This window comes from Oryctolagus cuniculus, chromosome 13 (genome assembly GCF_964237555.1).
Source record: "Oryctolagus cuniculus chromosome 13, mOryCun1.1, whole genome shotgun sequence".
Lineage (NCBI taxonomy): Eukaryota > Metazoa > Chordata > Mammalia > Lagomorpha > Leporidae > Oryctolagus > Oryctolagus cuniculus.
This window is the reverse complement of record NC_091444.1, coordinates 88,922,535-88,947,371: the sequence shown is the minus strand read 5'-3', so window position 1 is coordinate 88,947,371 and position 24,837 is coordinate 88,922,535. Positions and strand designations below refer to the sequence as shown.

The 24,837-nt window shown below is 42.4% G+C and overlaps 1 pseudogene; it reads right to left on the bottom strand.

Annotated features, from left to right (window-relative positions):
• The window catches only part of LOC127485582 (RNA-binding protein with serine-rich domain 1-like), a 208,631-nt pseudogene that overhangs the window by 10,696 nt on the left and 173,098 nt on the right, over nt 1-24,837 (bottom strand).

Sequence of the window (24,837 nt, the reverse complement as noted above, 5' to 3'; positions counted from 1 at the left end):
CTGAGGAGGAGTTGGAGCTTCATAGCAGCAGGGGCTGAGGAGGAGCTGGAGCTACAGAGCAGCTGGACACAGGAGGAGCTGGAGCTGGAGTGGCTGGATGCCTAGGAGAAGCTGGAGGTACAGAGTGGCTGGACGCCAAGGAGGAGCTGGAGCTGGAGTGGCTGGATGCCTAGGAGAAGCTGGAGCTGCCAAGCAGATGGGGGCTGAGGAGGAGCTGGAGCTGTGGAACACCTGGATGCCAAGCAGGAGCTGAAACTTGTGCGGCTGGACATTGAGGAGGAGCTGGAGCGGCTGGGGGCTGAGGAAGAGCTGGAGATACCGAGTGACTGGGGCCAAGGAGGAGCTAGACTAAAGCAGCAGGGGGCCTAGGAGGAAATAGAGCTGGAGAGGCTGAACATCAAGGAGGAGCTGGAACTGAGTAGCAGCCAGGGGCTTAGGAGGAACTGGAGCTGTGGAGCAGCTGGATACTGAGGAGGAGCTGGAGCTGGAGTGCCTAGACACCGAGGTGGAGCTACAGCAGGAGCAGTTGGACACCGAGGAGGACCTGGGGCTGCTGAGTGACTGGACACTGAGGAGGACCTGGAGCTGGAGTGCCTGGAAACCAAGGATGAGCTGGAGATGCTGAATGCTGGGGAGGAGCTGGAGCTGTGGAGCGGTGGGGATTGAGGTGGAGCTGGAGCTGCGGAGCGGCCAGGGGCTGAGGAAGAGCTGGAGCTGTGGAGCATCAGAACACCAAGGAGGAGCTGGAGCTGGAGTGGGTGGGGGCCAAGGAGGAGCTAGAGCTGGAGCAGCTGGACAATGAGGAGCTAGAGCTGGAGCCACTGGACTCCGAGAAGGAGCTGGAGCTGGAGCGGCTGGATGCCGAGGATGAGCTGGAGCTGCAGAGTGGCTGGATGCTGAGGAGGAGCTGGAGTGGCTGGACGCCGAGCAGGAACTGAAGCTGGAGCAGCTGGACTCTGAGGAGGAGCTGGAGCTGGACGGGCTGGATGATGAGGAGGACCTGGAGCTGGAGTGACTGGACACCAAGGAGGAGCTGGAGCTGGAGTGGCTGGATGCTGATGAAGAGCTTCAGCTGGAGCAGCTGCTCACTGAGGAGGAGCTGGAGCTGCTGAGTGGCAGGGTTCTGAGGAGGAGCTGGAGCTGTGGAGTGCCTGGATGCCAAGGAAGAGCTGGAGCTGGAGTGGCTGGATGCTGACGATGAGCTGGAGCTGGAGAAGCTGGTAACTTAGGAGGAGCTGGAGCTGCCAAGTGGCCGGGATCTGAGGAGGAGCTGGAGCTGCGGAGTGGCTGGATGCCAAAGGGTAGCTGGAGCTGGGGCTGATGGATGCCAGAGAGGAACTGGAACTGCGTAGTGCCCAGGGGCTGAGGCAGAGCTGGAACTGTGGAATGGCTGGATGCTGAGGAAGAGCTGGAGCTGCATAGCGGTGGGGGCTGAGGAGGAGCTGGAGCTGGAGAGATTGGACACTAGGAGGAGCTGGAGCTGGAGAGACTGGACACTAGGAGGAGCTGGAGCTGGAGCAGTTGGATGCTGAGGAGGAGCTGGAGATGTCGAGTGGCTGGGAGCTGAGGAGGAACTAGAGCTGTGGAGCGGCTGGACGTCGAGGAGGTGCTGGGGCTGCTGAGTGGCTGGATGTTGAGGAGGAGCTGGAGCAGAGAGACTGGATGCTGAGGAGGAGCTGGAGCTGTGGAGTGGCAGGGGCTGAGGTGGAGCTGCGGAGCAGCCAGCAACTGAGGGCCTAGAGGGGCTGGAGCTGCCGAGAGACTGGGGGCAAAGAAGAAGCTAGAGCTGGAACAGCTGGACACCAGGGAGGAGCTGGAGCTTCCAAGAAGCTGGACACCAAGGAGGAGCTGGAGTGGCTGGACACCAAGGAGGAGCTGGAGCTGCCGTGCTGCCCAGAGCTGAGGAGGAGCTGGAGTTTCCAAGCAACTGGACAACGAGGAAGAGCTGGAGCTGGAGCGGCTGGATGTTGAGGAGGAGCTGGAGCTGTGGAGCAGCTGAACACTGAACAGGAGCTGGAACTGGAGTAGCTGGACACTGAGGAGGAGCTGGAGCTGTAGTGCCTAGATACCAAGGAGGAGCTGGAGCTGGAGAGGCTGGGGGCCTAGGAGGAGCTGGAGCTGCCGAGCAACTGGATGCTGAGGAGGAGCTGGAACAGGGAAGGAGTGGCTGGATGCTGTGGAGGAGCTAGAGCTTTGGAGCGGCTGAGGGCTGAAGTGGAGCTGGAGCTGCAGAGCAGCCAGAGGCTGAGGAAGAGCTGGAGCAGCTGAGTGGCTAGACACTGAGGAGGAGCTGGAGCTGGAGCATCTGAGGGCTGAGGAGGAGCTGGAGCTGCAGAGCAGCCAGGGGCTGAGGAGCTGGAACTGCTGAGCAGCTGGATGCCAAGGAGCTGGAGCCATGGAGTGCCTGGACACTGAGGAGGAGCTGGAGCTGCCGAGTGGCTGGATGCCAAGGAGGAGCTGGAGCTGCTGCAGCTGGATGCTGAGGAGGAGCTGGAGCTGCTGCAGCTGGATGCTGAGGAGGAGCTGGAGCTGGTGCAGCTGCGAGCTGAGGAGGATCTGGAGCTCCTGAGCGGTCAGGAACTGAGGAGGAGCTGGAGCTGCCGAGCAGCCGGGAGCCGAGGAGGAGCTGGAGCTGCAGCGTGGGTGGATGCTGGTTAACAGCTTGAGCTGGAAGGGCTGGACGAGGAGATGCTGGAGCTCCAGAGCAGCTGGACACCAAGGATGAACTGGTGCTGGAGCAGCTGGATGCCTAGGATGTGCCCGAGATGCCTTGTGGCCAGGAGCCTGGGAGGTGCCGGAGCTGCAGAGTGGCTGGACATCGAGGAGGGGCTGGGGCTGCCGAGTGGCTGGACACCGAGGAGGGGCTGGAGCTGGAGCAGCTGGATGCCAAGGAGGAGCGGCTGGGAGCTGAGGAGTAGCTGAATCTGGAACAGCTTGATGCTGAGAAGAAGCTGGATCTGGAGCTCCTGGGGGCTGAGGAGGAGCTGGAGCTGATGTGACTGGGAGCCAAGGTGGAGCTGGAGCTGTGGAGTGGCTGGACGCCGAGAAGCTGGAGCTGGTCAGTTGGATGCCAAGGAGGAGCTGGGGGTATGGAGCGACCAGGGGCTGAGGAGTAGCTGGAGCTGCAGAGCAGCTGGACTCATAGGACGAGCTAGAGCTGGAGCCGCTCGACACTGAGGAGGAGCTGGAGCTGGAGCAGCTGGGAGCCGAGGAGGTGCTGGAGTTTCCGAGTGACTGGGGGCCAAGGAGGAGCTAGAGTTGGAGCTGCTGGACACCAAGGAGGAGCTGGTGCTGCCTAGCTGCCAGGATGTGGGGAAGAGCTGGAGCTGCAGAGTGGCTGGATGCTAAGCAAGAGCTGGAGCTTGAGCAGCTGGACTCTGAGGAGGAGCTGGAGCTGCAGAGCAGCTGGACACTGAGGAGGAGCTGGAGCTGCAGAGCGGCTGGATGCCAAGGTGAAGCTGGAGCCGCTAAGCAGCTGGATGCTGAGGAGGAACTGGAGCTGCAGAGCAGCTGGACATCAAGGAGGAGCTGGAGCTTTATTGGCTGGAAGCTGAGGAGGAGCTGGAGCTGGAGCTGCTGGATGCCGAGGAGGAGCTGGAACTGCAGAGCAGCTGGAGGCTGAGAAGAGCTGGAGCTGCAGAGTGGCTGGATGCCAAGAGAAGCTGGAGCTGTTCAGTTGGATGCCAAGGAGGAGCTGCGGGTATGGAGCAACCAGGGGCTGAGGAGGAGCTGGAGCTGCAGAGCAGCTGGACTCCTAGGACGAGCTAGAGCTGGAGCCACTGGACACTGAGGAGGAGCTGGAGCTGGAGTGGCTGGGAGCCGAGTAGGAGCTGGAGCTTCCGAGTGACAGGGGCCAAGGAGGAGCTAGAGCTGGAGCAGCTGGACGCAGAGCAGGAGCTGGAGCTGCCAAGCTGCCAGGATGTGGAGGGGAGCTGGAGCTGCAGAGCAGCTGCACACTGAGGAGGAGCTGGAGCTGTCGTGTGGCTGTATGCCAAGGAGGAGATGGAGCTGGAGTGGCTGGGAGCCAAGGAGGAGCTGGAATTGGAGTGGCTGGACACTGAGGAAGAGCTGGAGCTGGAGTGGTTGGACACTGAGGAAGAGCTGGAGCTGTGGAGCAGCTGGACATCAAGGAGGTGCTGGGGCTGCTGAGTGGCTGGATGCTGAGGATTAGCTGGAGCTGGAGAGACTGGATGCCGAGGAGGAACTAGAGCTGTGGAGTGGCGGGGGCTGAGGTGGAGCTGGAAATGAAGAGCAGCCAGTGGCTGAGGAATGGCTGGAGCAGCGGAGTGGCTGGATGCAGAGGAGGAGCTGGAACTGGAGTGGCTGTGGGCCTAGAGGGGCTGGAGCTGCTGAGTGACTGGTGGCAAAGGAGGAGCTAGAGCTGAAGCAGCTGGACACTGGGGAGGAGCTGGAGATGCAGAGAAGCTGGACACCAAGGACGAGCTGGAGCTGGAGTGGCTGGACACCAAGGACGACCTGGAGCTGGAGTGGCTGGACACCTAGGACGAGCTGGAGCTGTCATGCTGCCAGGACCTGAGGAGGAGCTGGAGTTTTGGAGCAATGGGACAATGAGGAGGAGCGGAACCTGGAGCAGCTAGATGCTGAGGAAGAGCTGAATCTGGAGCAGCTAGATGCCGAGGAGGATCTGGAGCTATGGAGCAGCTGGACACCAAACAGCAGTTGGAACTGGAGTAGCTGGATTCTGAGGAGGAGCTGGAGCTGGAATGCCTGGACACTGAGGAGGAGCTGGAGCTGGAGAGGCTGAACACCAGGGAGGAGCTGGAGCTGTGGAGTGGCTGGATATTGAGGAGGAGCTGGAGATGGAGCATCTGGATGCCAAGGAGGAGCTGGAGCTGTGGTGCAGCTGGACGCCAAACAGGAGCTGGAATTGGAATAGCTGGATGCTGAGGAGAATCTGGAGCTGGAGTGCCTGGACCCGAGGTGGTGCTGGAGCTGTGGAGTGGCTGGACACCGAGGAGGAGCTGGAAATGGAGCAGCTGGATGCCAAGAAGGAACTGGAGCTGTGAAGCAGCGGGGGCTGAGGTGGAGCTGGAGCTGCGGAGTGGCCAGGGGCTGAGGAAGAGCTCGAGCTGTGGAGCAGCTGGATGCTGAGGAAGAGCTGGAGCTGGAGCGTCTGAGGGCTGAGGAGGGCCTGGAGCTGGAGCAGCTGGATGCCTAGCAGCAGCTGGAGCTATGGAGCAGCTGGACACCGAGGAGGAGCTGGAGCTGGAGCGGCTGGTCACTGAGGAGGAGCTGGAGCTGCCAAGTGGCTGGTCACTGAGGAGGAGCTGGAGCTGTGGAGTCCCTGCTATTCATGTGGGAGACCACATGAAGTTCCTTCCTCCTGGCTTTGTCTTGGCCCAGCTTTGGATGTTGTGGCCATCTGGGGAGTCAATAGTGGATGGAAGGCATCCCTCTGTGTCTCCCTCTCTCTGTAACTCTGGCTTTCAAATAAATGAATGAATCATAAAATAATTTTCGAAATGAATCACTTCTGATGGTTTGTAATATACAAAGATATAATTTGTGTCATCAATAATATAAACTTTAAAGACTTAATATTAATTATTATAAATGAATTCTACAAAGAATTAAAATTTTTGTATGCATATACATTTAATGTAGTATCAATTTAACATGAGTCATTGTAACTTTAGAACAATATGCATGATCCCCATAATAACCACAGAGCCATTTTTATATATAAAAGGAAATGAGAAAGTAATCAGGATAAGCCACTACAAAAAAATCAGTTAAACACAAAGGAAGCCAATGATGTAGGAAACATTAAAAAAGAAAATATAAGACCTAAAGACAACACAGAACATGGCAAAACTATGTACTTTGTTGCCAAAATTAATTCATCAGTCCAGGAATAAAATTTCCCAATGAGAAATATATTTTAAAATTTTACTTAAGGTATATATTTCATATACACAGATTTAGTAACATGGTGATACTTCCCACCTCATCATTCCTATGGCCCATGCTCCCACATCTCATCCTCCTTTCTCCCCTATTTTCACTCTTAATTTTTACAAAGATCTATTTTCAGTTTACTTTATACTAATTATATTAACCCTACACTAAGAAAGCAGTTCAACAAATAGTATGAATAAGAAAACACTGTTCCTCAACAGAAAAGACAAGGGCAATAAACAATCATTGAATCTCAAAATGTCAATTTCACTCCAACATATTAAATTTCAGGTAATTTATTAGTTACCACAGATCAGGGAAAAATTATTTATGCATATACACTTAAGTCAGAATCAACTTGACATGAATCATTACAACTTTAGAACAACATTTATAATCCCCATAGATAAAATAATATAATCCCACAAAGACATTTTATGTATAAAAAAGGAATGAGAAGGTGTTCAGAATGTGTCAAAAACTGAACATAAAGGAAGCCAATAAAGGCCGGTTCCACAGCTCACTTGGCTAATCCTCTGCCTGTGGCACCAGCACCCCGGGTTCTAGTCCCATTTGGGGTGTCTGATTCTGTCCCGGTTGCTCCTCTTACAGTCCAGCTCTCTGCTGTGGCCTGGGAAGGCAGTGGATGGTCCAAGTCCTTGGGCCCTGCACCCACATGGGAGACCAGGAGGAAGCACCTGGATCCTGGCTTCGGATTGGAGCAGTGCACCCGCTGTGGCAGCCATTTGGGGGGTGAACCAATGGAAGGAAGACCTTTCTCTCTGTCTCTCTTTCTCTCACTGTCTAATTCTGCCTGTCAAAAAAAGAAAGGAAGCCAACAAAAGTAGGGGTCACTGAAAAAGAAAATATAAGACCTAGAGACAACATGGAACATCATGGCAAAACTAAGTAATCTAGTCCATATTTAATATTTCCCAATGAGAACATAGAATATGGATAATATTTCCCAATGAAAATCAGAGATAGCTTGAATGGATAAAAACAAACAGAAGTTAAACTATATAGTGCCTATAAGAGATTCAAATCAGATACAAACAGATTCTTATTTTGAAACTGAAAGGGGCCGGCGCCGCAGCTCACTAGGCTAATCCTCCGCCTTGCTGCTCTGGCACACTGGGTTCTAGTCCCGGTTGGGGCGCCGGATTCTGTCCCGGTTGCCCCTCTTCCAGGCCAGCTCTCTGCTGTGGCCAGGGAGTGCAGTGGAGGATGGCCCAGGTGCTTGGGCCCTGCACCCCATGGGAGACCAGGAAAAGCACCTGGCTCCTGGCTCCTGCCATTGGATCAGCATGGTGCGCCAGCTGCGGTGGCCATTGGAGGGTGAACCAACGGCAAAGGAAGACCTTTCTCTCTGTCTCTCTCTCTCACTGTCCACTCTGCCTGTCAAAAAAAAAAAAAAAAGAAAGAAAGAAACTGAAAGGATGGACAAGTTTTTTCATGAAATTGGCAATCAAAAGAGAGAAGAGGCTGTATTGTTATAAATAAGTAGAATTAGACAAACATACTACAAGACACAAAGAAAGATAAAACATGAGAAAATAGTGACTCCTTAAATAGCTATAACTATTATAAGGCACATTCACAAATATTTCCATGCCTAAAAGTTTCTAAAAGCACAGTCTATCAACAGTATGTTATGGGGGATGCAAGATGATGGAATAGTAGCAGGTAGGTCTGCTCTAGGTTCTATGAAATTTGTGAAAATAAAAAGTTGCAGGGACAACTGCAGTTGGAGGTGATGTGAAAGTAGTGGAAATGGTCTTGACCTGAGTGGAAGATACAGGCATGCAGCATGGAGCACACAGCATGAACACAACAAAGAAACCAGCAGCCCACACTGGCTAGCAAGTTGAGGTAAGACTGCACTGGCCCGTTCCACTGTTGATATGGCTGGAGGGCAGCCTAGTAGACAACACCATGCTTGAGTCTGGCCCAGAACCCTCAGGAGAGATAGGATACTGCTCAAATGGGGAGTGGGGTAAGCGGTGCATCTCTGTCTCCATTTCTTCCTCCTCCACACCAATGCCCTGTGGCTAACTGTGAAAAGGTTGTGCCATTTCAGACATAAACAGTAGCAGCTGCTCCAGCTCTTCTGTGCACATACAGAAGCTAGAAGGAACTGTCAGCAGGGGCAAATAGAGCAGTTTGAGAGCACTGCTGGGGTCTGCCCCCATACAGACACTGGGACAGCAACCTTCCACTCTGCTTACCCTGCAATGGGTGTGGAATGGGAGCCAGCACCACAGAAGGAACGTGCCACCCATGGGAACTCTTGTACCTGCCCAGTACAATTGTGAAGAGTAGGGTTGTGGCTGGTGGGTAATGTGAACTCTTGTGATATATGGATTTTTACCATGGGGAAAATTAGCATTCAGCACTGACTCTGAGTTTCATAAAACCAACACAGAAAAATAAATAGTCTTTGTATACACAGACAAGGTAATGGTTGAGAAAGCTCAGTTCCATTCACAATAGTTCCAAAATAATCAAATATCTTGGAGTAATTTAACCAAGGATGTCAAAGATATCTAAGGTGAAAATTACAAAATGCCAAAGAAATAGAAAAAGACATAATAAATTGAAAAATTATCCATGTTCATGGATTGAAAGAATCAATATAATCAAAATGCCCATATTAGTAAAAGTAATTTGAAGATTCAATGTATTTCTAATGAAAATATTGAAGACATTCTTCACCTGTCCAGAACAAAATGATGTTAAAATTCATATGGAAACAAAAGAGACCCCGGATACCTAAAACAATCTTATGTAATAAGAACAAAGGCAGATGCATCACAATACCTGATTTCAAGACATACTACAAGGAAGTTATAATCAAAACAGCCTGGTACTGGCTGAAAAATAGACTGGTAGACCAATGAAACAGAATAGAAATTCCAGGAGTGAATCCATGCATACAACCAATTTATCTTTGTTCAAGAAGCTAAAATCTACCACTGGAGAAATGAGTCTCTTTAACAAATGGCTCTGGGGAAACTAGATCTCCATGTGCAGAAGTATGAGATTAGACTCCTACTCACACTTCACATAAAAATCCACTCAAAATGTATCAAAGACAAAAATCTATGACCTGATACCATGAATAGCATGGCATAGGAAAAGAGTTCTTGGAAAAGACTTCAGAAGCACAGGCAATCAAATCCAAATAAGACAAATGGGATTACATAGAGCTGAGAATCTTCTTCACTGTAAAAGAACCAGTCAGCATAAGTAAGAGGTAATGGACAGAATGGAAGAAATTATTTGCAAACTACAAAGCTGATACAGGGTTAACATCCAGAATCTATAAAGAGTTCAAGAAACTCAACAACAACAGCAACAATAACAGCAAACCAAGTTAAGAAATGGGAAAAGTAGTTGAACAGGCATTTTTCAAGAAAGGAAATTCAAGTGGCCAACAGACACTTAGAAAATGTTCAGGGTCAGTAACCATTAGGGAAATGCAAATCAAAACCACAATGAGGTTTCATCTCACCCCAGTTAGAACAGCCCACGTACAGAAATCAACAAATGCTGAAGAGCATGTAGGTAATATAGTACCCTGGTACTCTGTTGGTGGAAATGTAAACTGGTGCAACCACCGTGGAAGACAGAGATCTCAGAGATCTGAATATAGACCTACCATACAGTGTAGCCATCACACCATCACGATCCTGGGAATTTACACAAAACAAAAGAAAACAGTAGATGAGTTACCTGAACCTCCATGTTTATTACAACACAATTGACAATAGCTAAGACAGAATCAATGCTGTTGCCCATCAACTGATGACTGGCTGAAGAAATTTTGTTATATTTACACTATGCAATACTACTCAGCTGAGAAAAAGATGAAATCCTGTCTTTTGTAACGAGATGGTCACAACTGAAAGCGATTATACTGAGTGAGATAAGACAACACTGAGATGATAGATACCATATGTGTTCCTGGATCTGGGATAACTAACATAGTATCTAAAATATAATGTAATGGAGTGAAATAGATATCTTGAGATTTTAAAAAGTTATAAAAATTTTGAATAGAATTATAATTAATGAGAAAATTAATAAGAGATAGACATGAATTAATAATGAAACCCCAGAATGGAGATAAAGCTGAGGATGAATGCATTCATGGATGAATTTTAAAAAAATACAAAATAATTAATAACAATTCTTTCCAAACAGAAAATTAAGGAAGGAAAGATTTGTAATTTATTTTAAGAAGAAAACAATACCCTAATAAGAATGGCAGGCAAAGCTGCTAGAAAAAGAGGGAGCCCAAGCTGGTGCTGCGGCTCAATAGGCTAATCCTCTGCCTGCGGCGCTGGCACCCCAGGTTCTAGTCCTGGTCGGGGTGCCAGATTCAGCCCCAGTTTCTCCTCTTCCAGTTCAGCTCTCCTCTGTGGCCTGGGAGTGCAGTGGAGGATGGCCCAACTCCTTGGGCCCTGCACCTGCATGGGAGACCAGGAGAAGCACCTGGCTCCTGGCTTCGGATCAGCATGGTGTACCAGCCGCAGTGTGCCGGCTGCAGCAGCCATTGGGGGGTGAACCAACAGAAAAGGAAGACCTTTCTCTTTGTCTCTCTCTCTCTCTCACTGTACATTCTGCCTGTCAAAAAAAAAAAAAAGAAAAAGAAAAAGAAAAAGAGGGATCCCAAAAATTCATACCTATTATGCATTTTGATACAATAAATCTGTACAAAACAATTCCAAAATAAATGCAACTGCTTGTTTAAAAGATTTTACACAATAGATTTATTCTTAGAAAGCAAGGTTAGTTCAACTTATGAAAATGAATCATTGTCATAATGCCACATTATCAGAATGAAGGGGAAAATATGACCATTTAAACTGATACAGAAAAAAAGTCACAACACCTTTTCATGATAAAGAGACTCAAAAAATTAGTACTAGAAAACTATCTCAACATAATAAATAATGAAAGAAAACTTTCACCATTTGTAATCTACATAACCCTAGGAGACTTAATGAGACTAATTAGGCAAGAATGAAAACACATTCAAACTGAGAAGGAAGATATCTTTATGTATATATTCATGAGCACATACATTTGTATAGAGAAGCATTCCTGTTTATTAATCTGAATTATAACACAGATAACTTGAAATTCTTCAATAATCATCCAATTACTATAGAAGCTGAAAGTTAGAAGTGATTAACATGTGCATTGGAGTGTGCAGAGTGCTTTGGAGCCTATGTGGATGGTATAGGAAAACCTGGGCATAGGTAAGGGTGATATCCTCATGGGCTGTGAAGAGACACATCACCTGGGAGTGTGGATGTTGTTCTGGGTGGAGGAGTGTGGTGGCATGGAAGAAATCTGAATCTGCATGGGCAGTCTTCAAAGTTAGATGTGTGAGACCAATCCCCTGGACTTGCTCTACAAGTGGGGCCATATCTGGGAGATGGTGCTCAAGGATCTGCATGCCTTGAGACCGTCTTAATGGACTGCAGGGACCCATCAGATACTGAGGGTACAATTTATGGAAGGAATGATTAAGATTATGGTCCATGTCACCATCAGGTGGAGTTACTCTGCTTACCAACATTGGGCTGGTTGGCCCCATGGTGGGAGGAATGGTCAGTCTCTAAGATCTGATATCTGAATTGTTGATTTAGGAATTCTTCCACCATGAAATTAATTGGACCTAAAGGATCAAACTCAAGAAAAGGAGGTGCATGGGCTGGAATTTTGGTTTAGTATGCTAAGTCTCTACCTGCGGTGTTGGCATCACATATGGGTTCTGGTTTGAGGCCTGCCTGACCCATTTCCAATCCAGCTCTCTGCTAATGGCCTGGGAAACCAGTGTAAGATGGCCCAAGTACCACCTGCACCCATGTCGGAGACCTAGAAGAAAGTCCATGCTCCTGGATTATACTTGGCCCAGCTCTGGTTGTTGCAGGCATTTCAAGAGTGAACAAGTAGATAGAAAACAATTCTCTCTGCCTCTCTCACTCTCTGTAATTCTGACTTTCAAATTAATAAATAAATCTTAAAAAAGAAGAGGAGGTGTCCATATAAAGATGTGCACATGGATGGAATGGGGATGATTAATGTCTTAGAAAATACAGAATATATCCTTGGTAAACCAGATGACACCAAATTCTGTTCTGATGGGGTCTAACTTCCTGTATCAGATTTTATACTGACAGAAGCATCAGCAGGGACTACTCACTGTCTGGGTTTGGATTCCATACCAATATAGACATAATCTATAGTAGCTCTCTTCCTTAAAGCCCTACCGAGATAAGATGCTTTCCTTTTTTTTTTCTTTTGATTTCGGATAAATCACCAGCTTTATGCTTATAATGTACATTCTAGATTGATGATTTAGTGGCATAGGTATTCTTAAGGAAATAAAAATGAACTACATAATTTCTACAAGGGCTATATTAGTAGCTTAAACTTGTAGAAATTGTAATTTTTGTTCAGAAAATAAGTTGTATGTTTTTCAATCAAAATTATGGAGAGAAAAACTGAGCTATATCTTTTGTAGTTTGCTCTGCTATAGAGATAAATATTATTGTGACATAGTGGGTTCTGTCTTTGCCCAATTTTTTTTCTTACTTTCATAAATTTTCCAAGGCGTTTCTTACAACTACTCACTGTATTTATTTTGGTTATTTCCATATACTTCACAATTGTATTTCTAACTATTGTGTTATACATTCCTTAATATATATTTTAAATATCTCTGATCATTCTGTCATATAAAGTTTCTTCAACACATGTAAGAATGCAAGTTGTGAATGGACAAGGCCATCTAAAATTGCTTTATGCAGAATTTCTCTTGACAAAAATTGTTTATAAAAGTACAAGTTGGAGGGGATTCAAAGATGGTTGACTAGGAAAGAGAGGTGCTGCTTCTGACAAGAGGAAGTACTAGAAAAAAATAGAAAGTAAATTCTCAGGGGAGAGTTGGAGAGAAGCTTGCAGGGAAATTCTACAGAAAGAATAGGAATGCTGTGGAGCAGCATGGAGAGTGCAGATACATAGTAGCAAGTGTCACACTACACGTGAATCCCACAATCCTCAAGGAGACAAAAGGTTCTAATATCAAGGTGAGGGCACACTGTGGCAGCCTGTACCACTGGTGATATGGCATGAGGGAGAACCTCTCAGACTACACTGAGTTTGAATCCATCTGGAGCCCAAGGGAGAGGGAGGATAAGCACCTCATCCAGTGAAGGAAAAGCACATTTCTTTCTCCTCATCCCCACACAAGGGTGCTCACAACAGGGAGAAGGTACCATCTTGACACCAGCAGAAGCTGCAGTGGCTCTCCTGTGCATGACTGGGGGAGATTCCTAGAAGAAAAATGCTGTGTTCTCCACTGACTTTGAGTCTGGTTGTAAGGGTTGAGAGGGAGCTGTGCTCCTATTTAGGATTTAGAGGCACCCCCAACCTCTCAACATATCACAGGCTCTGGGGCTCAAATTGCCAAGGCAGATCACCCCTAAGCAGCTGGCTCTGAAAACAATTCTGCTTTCTACATGGATGAGGCAGGCTCATGAGGCAGAGGGTATCCTCTTCACCCCATGACTGTTGGAAATCTGTGACTGCAAGATAGGGCACAGGGTCTAACTGGGTTTCTGGGCAATCACTGTGTCAGGCATCAGAAGCTCAGATCACCCTAACTGCCTGAGATAGGTCACTACAGAGGGTCCCATGCTCACCCTGAGGACTGCACAGATCCTGTTTTGCAGTTCATGCTTCAGCATGGGTGAGGTTTATACCCATCAGGGGCTAATCCTGAGCATTGATCAACATGGAAGAGAGGAGTTAGGTTGTGATTATAGCAACAGGCATGCTCCTACCCTCCACCTTACTGACAATACATATTCACCAGACCCAATGTGGGTGTCACCCCAGATTCTTGCCCCACACTTGAGCCCTGACCAGAGCTGACTTGCCTTATGAAGCACCTCTGTATTCAGTGAGGGAGCAATCACTCCACTCAGCCACAGAGGCACAGGTTGAAGATAAAACATACCACTGAAGAGTTAAGAAGGATACTAATCACATTTTTCAAATATGAATGTACATCCTCCTCCAAATAGTTGCTGTTCATGCTTGGATCTAAAATATCACAAGTTGATTCCTTTGATTGAGGTCAGGTGCCATGCTGAAAAATGCAGAGTACCTCGCAAAATGGTACTGGGAATGAAGGGAATGAAAGCACAATACAAACAGAAATGACATGTAGTCTTCAGAACCAAAACCAAATGTATTGAAATGGCCTTGCTATAAGGCACATTATATTTCCTAAAGCATAAGAACATTTCCATAATAAAAAATTGATGCAACTTTTAATATGCAAAGAAGAGAATGATGTTTTCAAAGATATTGTATTTACTTCCTTAAGTAAAACTTGACCATTTGGTGGCTGTGATAAAAAGATTCCTTAAAAATCTGAAAGAGAACAAGAAAAATACTGCCATAATTAAATTACCAGACTGGCTTAATTGAATCTTTGCCACTAACAAGAATGCTATCAAAAAAAGAAATAACTAAACTTTATTCTGAGGAATTCTGTATTGTAAAGTTAAATCTCTGAGCATGTGATACTTTACTATCAGTGAAAGGATTTTTATTGAAGATCAAATTTTCAATTCAATCATCTGCAAAAAATGAATGTTTTAAAATTGAAAATATGGTGCTGGCTCTATGGCACAGCAGTTAAAGCCATGGCCTGCGGTGCTGGCACCCCATGTGGGTACCAATTTGAACCTCAGCTGTCCTACTTTCTGGCTCACTGATGGTGTGCCTGGGAAACCAGCAGCAGATAGCCCAAGTATTTGGGCCACTGCAGCCAAGTGGGAAACCTGGAAGAAGCTCCAGGCTCTTGTTTCAGATTGGCCCAGCTCCAACCACTGTGGCCATTTTGAATGTGAACCTGAAAGTGGAAAACACCTCTCTCTCTCTCTCTTTATATCTATTTCTCTCTCTCTTTCTCTCTCTTCTTCCTTTACTCTCTCTCTGCCTTTGCATTTCTGTAACTCTGACTTTCAAAGAAATAAATGTCTTTAAAAATGGAATTGTGTCCTTCAATCTTAAACTATACAGAGTAAAATGAATGAAGCACAATGTAAATAGAAGGAAAAAATATGAATCATATAAACCAATGAAACAGAAAACAGAAGCATGGCATAGAAAAATGAATGATATGAAAATATGCTTTAAAGATGATCAATAGAGTACAGGAACACTTATGAGGAGAATAGACAATTGACATAATTTAACAATAACAGGAAGTGAAAGAGATAACATCCATAAAATGGGTAGATGAACAATATAAAGTAATATGATAACACATTTCTGCAAAAATGAGAATTTACATGAGATAGATAAACTGAAGGCTGCCCAGGGACAAACTGTTCTCAGGGTTAGTTGATTCTTTGAGATGGTAAAGGACTGGCTTGTGAATGCAGCTTTCTAGGCAAACTCCACAATTCATCACACAGCACCAACTGCCTTTTGTATAACGTTTTCATATTTTAGTCTGGCATTCCTCTGCTAAATCACTCCAAAGCCAAGTGACAGAAAATCAGAGATACCTAGCTACTACACTCTAGACTTACAAAGAAGCTAATCCCAAGCCTCTTTACCCTGGGCATTCTCATTGATTCTCATTAAAAGCACAATAAAAACTATTCGTTTTAAAATTTTATTGAATTGTACACTTTTTTTGACAGGCAGAGTGGATAGTGAGAGAGAGAGACAGAGAGAAAGGTCTTCCTTTTGCCATTGCTTCACCCTCCAATGGCTGCCACAGCCCGTGCATCATGCTGATCTGAAGGCAGGAGCCAGGTGCTTCTCCTGGTCTCCCATGTGGGTGCAGGACCCAAGCACTTGGGCCATCCTCCACTGCACTCCCAGGCCATAGCAGAGAGCTTCCCTGGAAGAGGGGCAACTGGGACAGAATCCAGAGCCCCGACTGGGACTAGAACCCAGTGTGCCAGCACCGCACATGGAGGATTAGCCTGTTGAGCCACAGCGCCAGCCAAATTATACACTTTTATAGGTCACAATTAAATATTTCAATGCATAAACACAGTGAGAACTGATTGAAGAAAGCAATCAACCTCTCTACCTCTCCACCACTTTTATTTAGTAACTTAGTCCTCTCCTTCAGTTCCTTATGAAACATACACCAAAATTTATGCATGAAGACATAGAAAATTTGGATAGACCAATAAGCAAGGTTGAGATTGAAATGTAAAGCCTTCCTACAAAACTAAGCTCAGAAATTGGTGGCTTCATTGATGCATTCTACCAAACTTTCAAGGATAAACTAACATTAATTCTTCTTAAACTATTCAAAACAATGGATAGGGAGGGAACCACTCAAAACGTACTCTATGAGGCTGAAATTAACTTAAAGATAAAACCAAACAAGGATACAATACAAAAGAGAACTAGGAACCATTATCCTTGATGAATGTAGCTGCAAAAACATTTGAGAAAATAAAAGCAAACTGAATTCAATGACATATCCATACTGACCAAATGAATTTATACCAGGGATTCAGGGCTGTTATAGCATACACAGATCAATAAATGTGATATATAACATCAAAAAAATAAGGATTAAATCCATACAAGTTCTTCAGTAGATGCAGAAAACGCTTTCGATAAAATACAATATCCTTTTTATGATAAAAGTCATAAAAATTGGGTATAGAAGGAATGTACCTCAACAAAATAAAGGAAATATATGTCAAGCCCACAGCAAATATCATATAGAATGGGGAAAAACTGGAAGAATTTGGACTAAGATCTGCAACTAGACAAGGATCTCCACTATCACCACTTTTATTCAATATGGTTCTGAAAGTTTTATCTAGAGCTATAATGCAAGAAAAAAGAAACAAAAAGGATAAAATTGGAAAGGTGGAAATTAAAGTAACACTATAGTTGATATGATTTTTTATATTGGGAAACAAAAAGACCCCACCAACAGACTATTAGGACTTATATGAGAATTCAGCAGTTTTAGGATGCAACGTGAACACACAAAGATCCATATCACTCATACTTATCAACAATTATCTTGCTGAAGAAGGACTTATAAGAACTCTTCCATTCACAAAAGCTACCAAAAATTAAATAATGGAATATTTTAACAAAGTATGTAAAAGATTTCTACCATGAAAATTAAAAAACATTAATGAAAGAAACAGAAGGTACAAACAATGAAAAAAAATCAATGCTTCAAATATTGTAAGAATTAATATTATTCCAAATGTCATTATCTCCTAAATGTACAGATTCAGTACAATCCCCGTCAAAATTTCAAGGACATTCCTTACAGAAAAAAAATCTTAAAATTTATACAGAAATGTAAATGTCATTAAATGGCCAAATCTGTCTTAAACAATAAAAATAATGATATAGGCATCAAATATCACATTGCAATACACACTGCAGGATGATTAATATTAAAAAAGCATGGCACTGCATAAAAATAGACATGTAACCCAAAGGAACAGAATATAAAAAGCAGAAATAGCTGTACATCTACAATCAATTAATCTATGATAAATGTGCTAAAAAGTTCAAATATTGTGAAAATTGGATTTATACAAGCAGAAGTTTTAAATGTGACCATTACATTATACTCTATGCAAAAATGCCTTTAAATGAATCAAGAATCTAATTTTAGGATATAAAACTATCAAATTATTAGAAGAAAGCATAGGGGAAATGTTGCAGTACGTTGGCCTAAATAAAGATTCTTTTTTATATGTAACATTCCAGAAGCACAGGCAATAAAGAAAAAAAAATAGAAAAATGGGATTATGTCAAGCTTAAGATGCTTCTGCACTGCAAAGAAAAAAACATGAAAAGAAAAATGAGAGTGAAAGAATCAGCAAACTATGTATCTGATAAATGATTAATATCCAGAACATATAAAGTAGCTCAAGAAATCAACAAGACAATATGGTTAAAAAATGGACAAAGGATATCAATGTATATTTTTCAAAAGAAACACAAATGACCAACAGACACATGCAAAAAAACTTAATATCACTAACCATCAGGAAAATGCAAATAAAAACCTCAGTTGTATATCAATCTACCCCAGTTAGAATGACTACAATGCCAAGATCAAAATGTAAAAAATACTGAAAACATTGTAGAGGAAAGAATGCACTAATATACTATTGGTGGGAAAAAGAATTACTGTAACTGTTATAGAAAACAGTATAGATTTTGTATCTGTGTGGGTGCAAACTATTGAAATCTTTACTTAGTATATATTAAGTTGATCTTCTGTATATAAAGATAATCAAAAATGAATCATTTTTTCTGACAGGCAGAGTGGACAGTGAGAGATTGAGAGAAAGATCTTCTTTTTTGACATTGGTTCACCCGACAATGGCTGCTGAGGCAGGCACACCATGCTGATCTGAAGCCAGGAGCCAGGTGCTTCTCCTGGTCTCCCATGCAGGTGCAGGGCCAAAGCACTTGGGCCATCCTCCACTGCACTCCTGGGTCATAGCAGAGAGCTGGACTGGAAGAGGGGCAACTGGGACTAAAACCCAGGGTGCCGGTGCCAGAGGTGGAGGATTAGCCTATTGAGCCACAGTGCTGGTGAAAATTAATCTTGATGAAGAATGGGATGGGCGAGGGAATGGGAGATGCGATGGTTGCGGGTGGAGGGAGGTTAAGGGGGGGAATGTTGCTATAATCCAAAAGTTGCACTTTGGAAATTTATATTTATTAAATAAAAGTTAAAAAATAAGAGAAAGAAGAAGAAAAAACAGTATAGAGGGACATAAAAACTCAAGGTGGATTTACTTTATAATCCAATTATTTGACACAGTGGGATATATCCAAAGAAATAAAATCAACGTATAAAACCTGTTTATGGCAGCCAAATGCACAATAGAAATGATATGGAATGAGATTAGTTGTCCATAAACTGAAGGTTGGATATAAAACATATATATATATATACACACACACACATATGTGACGGAATATGACAGCCACAAAACACAATGAAATCCTGGCATTTGCATCAAAATAGATGCAACTGGAGATTATTATGCTTCTGTTATTTGTGGACATTAATATAGAAAATTATAAAAATAGCATGGATATATTATTTTTATATAGATATAATTCTTTATTGAATTATGCCATGTATATGAGAATATATCACTTTTCCCGTGCTATGATTATTGCAATAAATCCATTTTGTGATATTAATGGATTTGTTTTCAAAAAAGTAAACATCAACTTTATTATTATAAGCTATAGTTATCCTACTGTACTATGGAATATTAAGATTTATTAATTCTATGTTTTGACACTCTTTATCCAACCTTTCTCTACCCTGACCCCATAATGCCTAGTCTTCAGTAGTTATTATTACAATTTCAGATCTTTTTTTATTAAACTTTCATATAAGTGTGATAATACATTGTTTTCAACTTTCTTTTGGGAAATATTGGCTGATTTCACTTAATATAATAATTTTCAGTTGGATCCATATTTGGGTAATGTTAGAATTTCATTCTATTCATGGCTCAAAAATATTCTGTTGTCTCTATGTATTGAATTTTCTTCTCCTATTCATGAATCAATTGACATCTACATTGATTCCATACCTCATTACTGTGTATAAAGCACAGGTTCTCTTTTATGTGTTAATTTCATTTCATTCAAACATATGACTAGATGTGGGATAGCTGCATCATAAATCAGATCATTTTTTTAAAATTTTGTGGGGAACATCTATACTGGTCTCCACAGTGGCTGTAGTGAAGTTCATTCTCATTAACAAATTGTAAGTGCTCCTGTTTCTATGCATCCTCACAAGCATTTACTTATTGCCTGAGAATAGTCACTCTGTTGTTTTAATTGGCATAATTGGTTCCTGAAGGTATAGAACTCTTAAAAAGACCAATAACCAACAGGGAGTTTAACTCAGAAATAAACAACCTCCAGATAAAGGAAAGCCCAGCATCAGGTGGCTTCACTGCTGAATTTTAGCAAATTTGTAAAGAGGAACTAATTCCAATTCTCAAACTATTCAAAATATTTGAAAAGGAAGTAATCCTCTCAAACTACATCTATGAGGCCAGCATCACCTAAATTCCTAAAGCAGAAAAAGATATAAGAAAGATACTCATAGATGAATATTCCTGATGAACAGATATAAAGACCCCAACAAAATAACAGTTAACTGAATCCAATGACACGTCAGCAAGAGCATTCACCTGGACAAGTTGAATTTATCTCTGGTATGCAAGAATGGTTCAACATATGGAAATAAATAAATATTACACATCACATTAACAAATGGAACAATAAAATTCATAAGATTATCTTAATAGATGCTGAGAAATCATTTGATAAAATATATCATCTAATGATATAAGTCTTTATTCTTCAACACAATCAAGGCAATATATTACAAACTCATAGCAAGCCTTATACTGAATGTGGAGAAGTTTGTAGCTTTTCCACTAAGATCCAGAACCAGACATGGATGTCCACTCTCATCATTAGTATTCAATATAGTTTTCAAAGATTTATTCAGAGCCATTAGGTAAGAAAAAGAAATTAAAGGAAAGGAGAAAGTAGAATAATTATCCTTGTTTGCAGATGAAACCAAAAGACTCCACCAAGAGACTATTGGAACTCATAACAGTGTTTGGTAAAGTTGCAGAAAATAAAATCAACACACAAAAATTAATAACATTTGTATACAAAGAAAAGTCCATGGCTGAGAATGAACTTGTAAGATCAGTATCATTCCCAATATTTACTAAAAATTTAAATACCTTGAATAAATTTAACCCAGGATGTGAAAAATCTCTATAATAAAAATTAAAAACATTAAAAAAAAGAAATAGAAGAAGACACACAAAAAAATGGAAGACTCTTCCATGTCTGTGGATTGGATTGGAAGAATTAATATATTGAAATACCCATCTACAACCAACTAATCTTTCACAAATGAGCTAAAATTAATCTCTTGTAAAAAAAGAGTCTTTTCAACAAATTATGTCAGAAAATTATATCTACGCATACAGAAGCATGAAACAAGACCCCTACATTACATCTCATACAACAATCAACTCAAAATCTATGTCCTAATCTAAATCTATGTCTATCTAAATCTATGTCCTGATACAATCAAATTACTAGAAGAAGACATTAAGGAAATTGCAAGGCATTGGCATTGGAAATGTGTTCTTGGAAAAGACCACAGAATTACAGGTAATAGAAGCAAATACACAAATGGAATTAACTTAAGCTAAAAGGACCCTAGACTGCATAGAAAACACTCAGCAAAGTGAAGAGGTAATTAATGGAATTGGTTAAATTATTTCCAAATTATGAAATAAAGGATTAATATCCAGAATGTATTAAGAGTTCAAGAAGCTGAACATAAACAAAACAATCCAGTTAATAAATGGGCAAAGGACATGAACAAACATTTTTCAAAGGATGAAATTCAAATGGACAACAATAAAAAAGTTATCAGAATCACTAGCCACCAGGGAAATGCAACTATATAACACAATGAGAGGCCAGACTGTCCTTGTAGCATGTGAAGCTATCTCCTGCAGCATCGTTGTGAGCAGCAATTTGAGTCCCAGTTGTTCCACTTCTGATCCAGCTTCTTGCTAATTCACCTTAGAAAGTTGTGGAAGATGGCCCATCTCCTTGGGCCCCTATACCATGTGGGAGATCCAAATGAAGCCCCTAGCTCATGCTTTTGATCTGGCCCAGAACTGGTCATTACAGCTGCTTGGGAAGTGAACTAGTAGATGGAACATTCTCTCTCTGCCTGTGCCTCTCTTTCTCTGTAATTCTTTCAAATAAATAAATAAAGCTTAAAAAATTACAGTGCGGTTTCACCACATTCCAGTTAGAATACCTATCATCCAAAAATAAATAAGTAAATAGATAGATAAATAAATAGATATTGGTGAGGATGAGGGATAAAAGGCACCCTAGTACACTTTTGCTATGACATAAAGTAGTACAACCATTATTGGTGACAGTACCATAATTTCTCTGTAATCTGACAATATATTCACCATATTACCCAGACAACCCACTCCTGGGGATGTACCCACAAGATATAAAATTGGCATATGAAAGAGTGATCTGTACCCCCATGTTTATTGCAACACAATTCACAATAGCTAAGATGTGAAATCATCCCAGATGGCAATCAACTGATGACTTGATAAAGAAAATGTGATACACACACACACTATGGAATAGTACTCAGCCTTAAAATAATGAATTCCTGCCTTTTGTAATAAAACAAACGGACCTGGAAGCCATTATGATTAATAAAATAAGTCAGTCCCCCAAAATGACAAATATCCTATATTTTCCTTGATTTGTAGTAACTATGATACATAGTACAAAACTGTACATTATATGAATGAAATTGACATTTTGAGATTTAACTATTGTTTATAACCCTTGTCTATACTATTGAGGAATAGTTTTTTTTTTTTTTTGTACTTACTACTTATTGAATTGTTTGCTCAGTGGAAGGCTAAGTAACATAAACTGAAAGTATGTCAATGTAACTATGAAAAGAAAAAATAAAAGAAGGCTGTAGAGAGGTTGGTAGCATGGGTAGGAGAGAGGCTAGGGCAGGATGTATCACAATGCTCCTAAATCTGTATATAAGAAACATCAAATTTGTTCACCTTATGTAAATAATTGAAAATAAAAATAATAAAAATGATCTCATTGATTTATAGATTCAAATGATTCCTTATAATACTCCAATAGTTATATTTAAAAATAAAACAAAAAATCCAGAAAATCCATATGGAATGACAAAGGATCCAAATGCCCAACATATTCTCAAAAATAATAATGATGGAAGTCTCACAATCCCTTAATTCAAAAGGAAAAGTAATCAAAAATTGTGGAAGTAGCATGAACACAGATGCAAAGATCAAAGTAATGGAATAGAGAAGCTAAGGGTGGGCATTTGGTCTCTCAGTAAAAATGCTGTTTAAGATGCCTGCATCCCTGCCAGTGCTGTGGCTCAATAGGCTAATCCTCTGCCTGTGATGCTGGCATACCGGGTTCTAGTCCCGATTAGGGTGCCAGATTCTGTCCTGATTGCTCCTCTTCCAGTCCAGCTCTCTGCTATGACCCGAGAATGCAGTGGAGGATGACCCAAGTCCTTGGGCCCTGCACCCTCATGGGAGACCAGGAGGAAGCACCTGGCTCCTGGCTTTGGATCAGTGTGGTGTGCCGGCTGCAGCACCATGCCAGTCACAGCAGCCATTGCGGGGTGAACCAACGGAAAAAGGAAGATCTTTCTCTCTGTCTCTCTCTCACTGTCCACTCTGCCTGTCAAAAAACTTTAAAAAAATAATAAAAAAAAGATGTCCACATCTCATACTACAGTATTTGGGTTCAATTCTGGCTCCTGACTCAAGTTTCCTGTCAATGTTAAATATGAGAAGTCATGATGTGACAAATAATTGGGTCTCTGCTACTTACTTAGGAGGGTAGGATTATAAGTATGGCTTCTGGTTCTGGTTCCAGTTACAGTGTGCAGATCTGGTCATCACAGACATCTGGCAAGTGAACCAGCAGTTAGGATCTGTGTCCATCTCTGCCACTCAAATTAACATACTACTACTAATAATGATAAGCATTAATATATAATAAGCTATGTTAATAAATGAAAGTAAAGGTTCATTAATCTCATTAATCAAGAAAAATTTGACTGAATTCACCTTATCATTAAAACCATAAACAAACTATGAATTGAAGAGCATTTCCACAAGAAAGGCACATATAGGAAATCTATAGCAGACTTCAATAAATGGGAATAAGGCACAGATACTGTTAACACTTCTATTCATCAGTTGACTAGAGGATTCTGCCAAAGAAATCACATAAAGAAAGAAAAAAAAAAACTCTACAAGGGACAATTTATTGCCTCAGCAGTTTCTCTCCCAGCTATGCCACTAAAATATTCAAAATCCACATGCACACAAAGGCTCACAGCAGCAATATTCATGAAAGCCAAATGCAAAAGCAACACAAATACCGAAGTATAAGAAAATATGTTATGAAGTACATCTTTCATAATGGTATGCTATTTGGCAATCAAAATTAATTATGAAATGACAGACTACAGATCTAGTGAAATTCACAAGAAAAAATAAATCAAAAGTAAAACCCCAAATACTGTAAGACTCTATGATTCCAATTTTAGGACACATCCAAAAAAGTTCAATCTCTGAAAACAGATTTTAAATTAGTTGCTGATGGTGAATGAGGATTTATTGTGAATAATACTGATTATTTGGAATTAACAAAATGTGCTTATATTAGACTGTGGTAATCATTATGTAATTCCCAAAATTTTAGAAAGCGTGGAATACTCACTTAAAACATGGGGCAGTTAGGTCTAGGCAGATAGCATCCTGAGTTTGGTCTTCACAGAATAAAGTGAAAATTAACAAATATGAGGGAGTTGGAGCTGGCACTGTGGCACAGCAGGTTAAAGCCCTGGCCTGAAGTGGCAGCATCCCCTATGGGCACTGGTTCTAGTCCCAGCTGCTCTACTTCCTATCCAGCTCTCGGCTGTGGCCTGGGATAGCAGTAGAAGATGGCTCAAATCCTGTGCCTCTGCACCTGAGTGGGAGACCTGGAAGAAGCTCCTTGCTCCTGGTTTGAATTGGCACAGCCCCGGCTGTTGCAGCCATCTGGGGAATGAACCAGCAGATGGAAGACCTCTTTCTTTCTCTCTCTCTCTCTCTCTCTGTCTCTCTATGTAGCTCTGTCTTTCAAATAAATAAAATAAATCTTAAAAAAACAAATATGAGAGAGTTTCACATGCTTTGTAGAACATGAAATTAA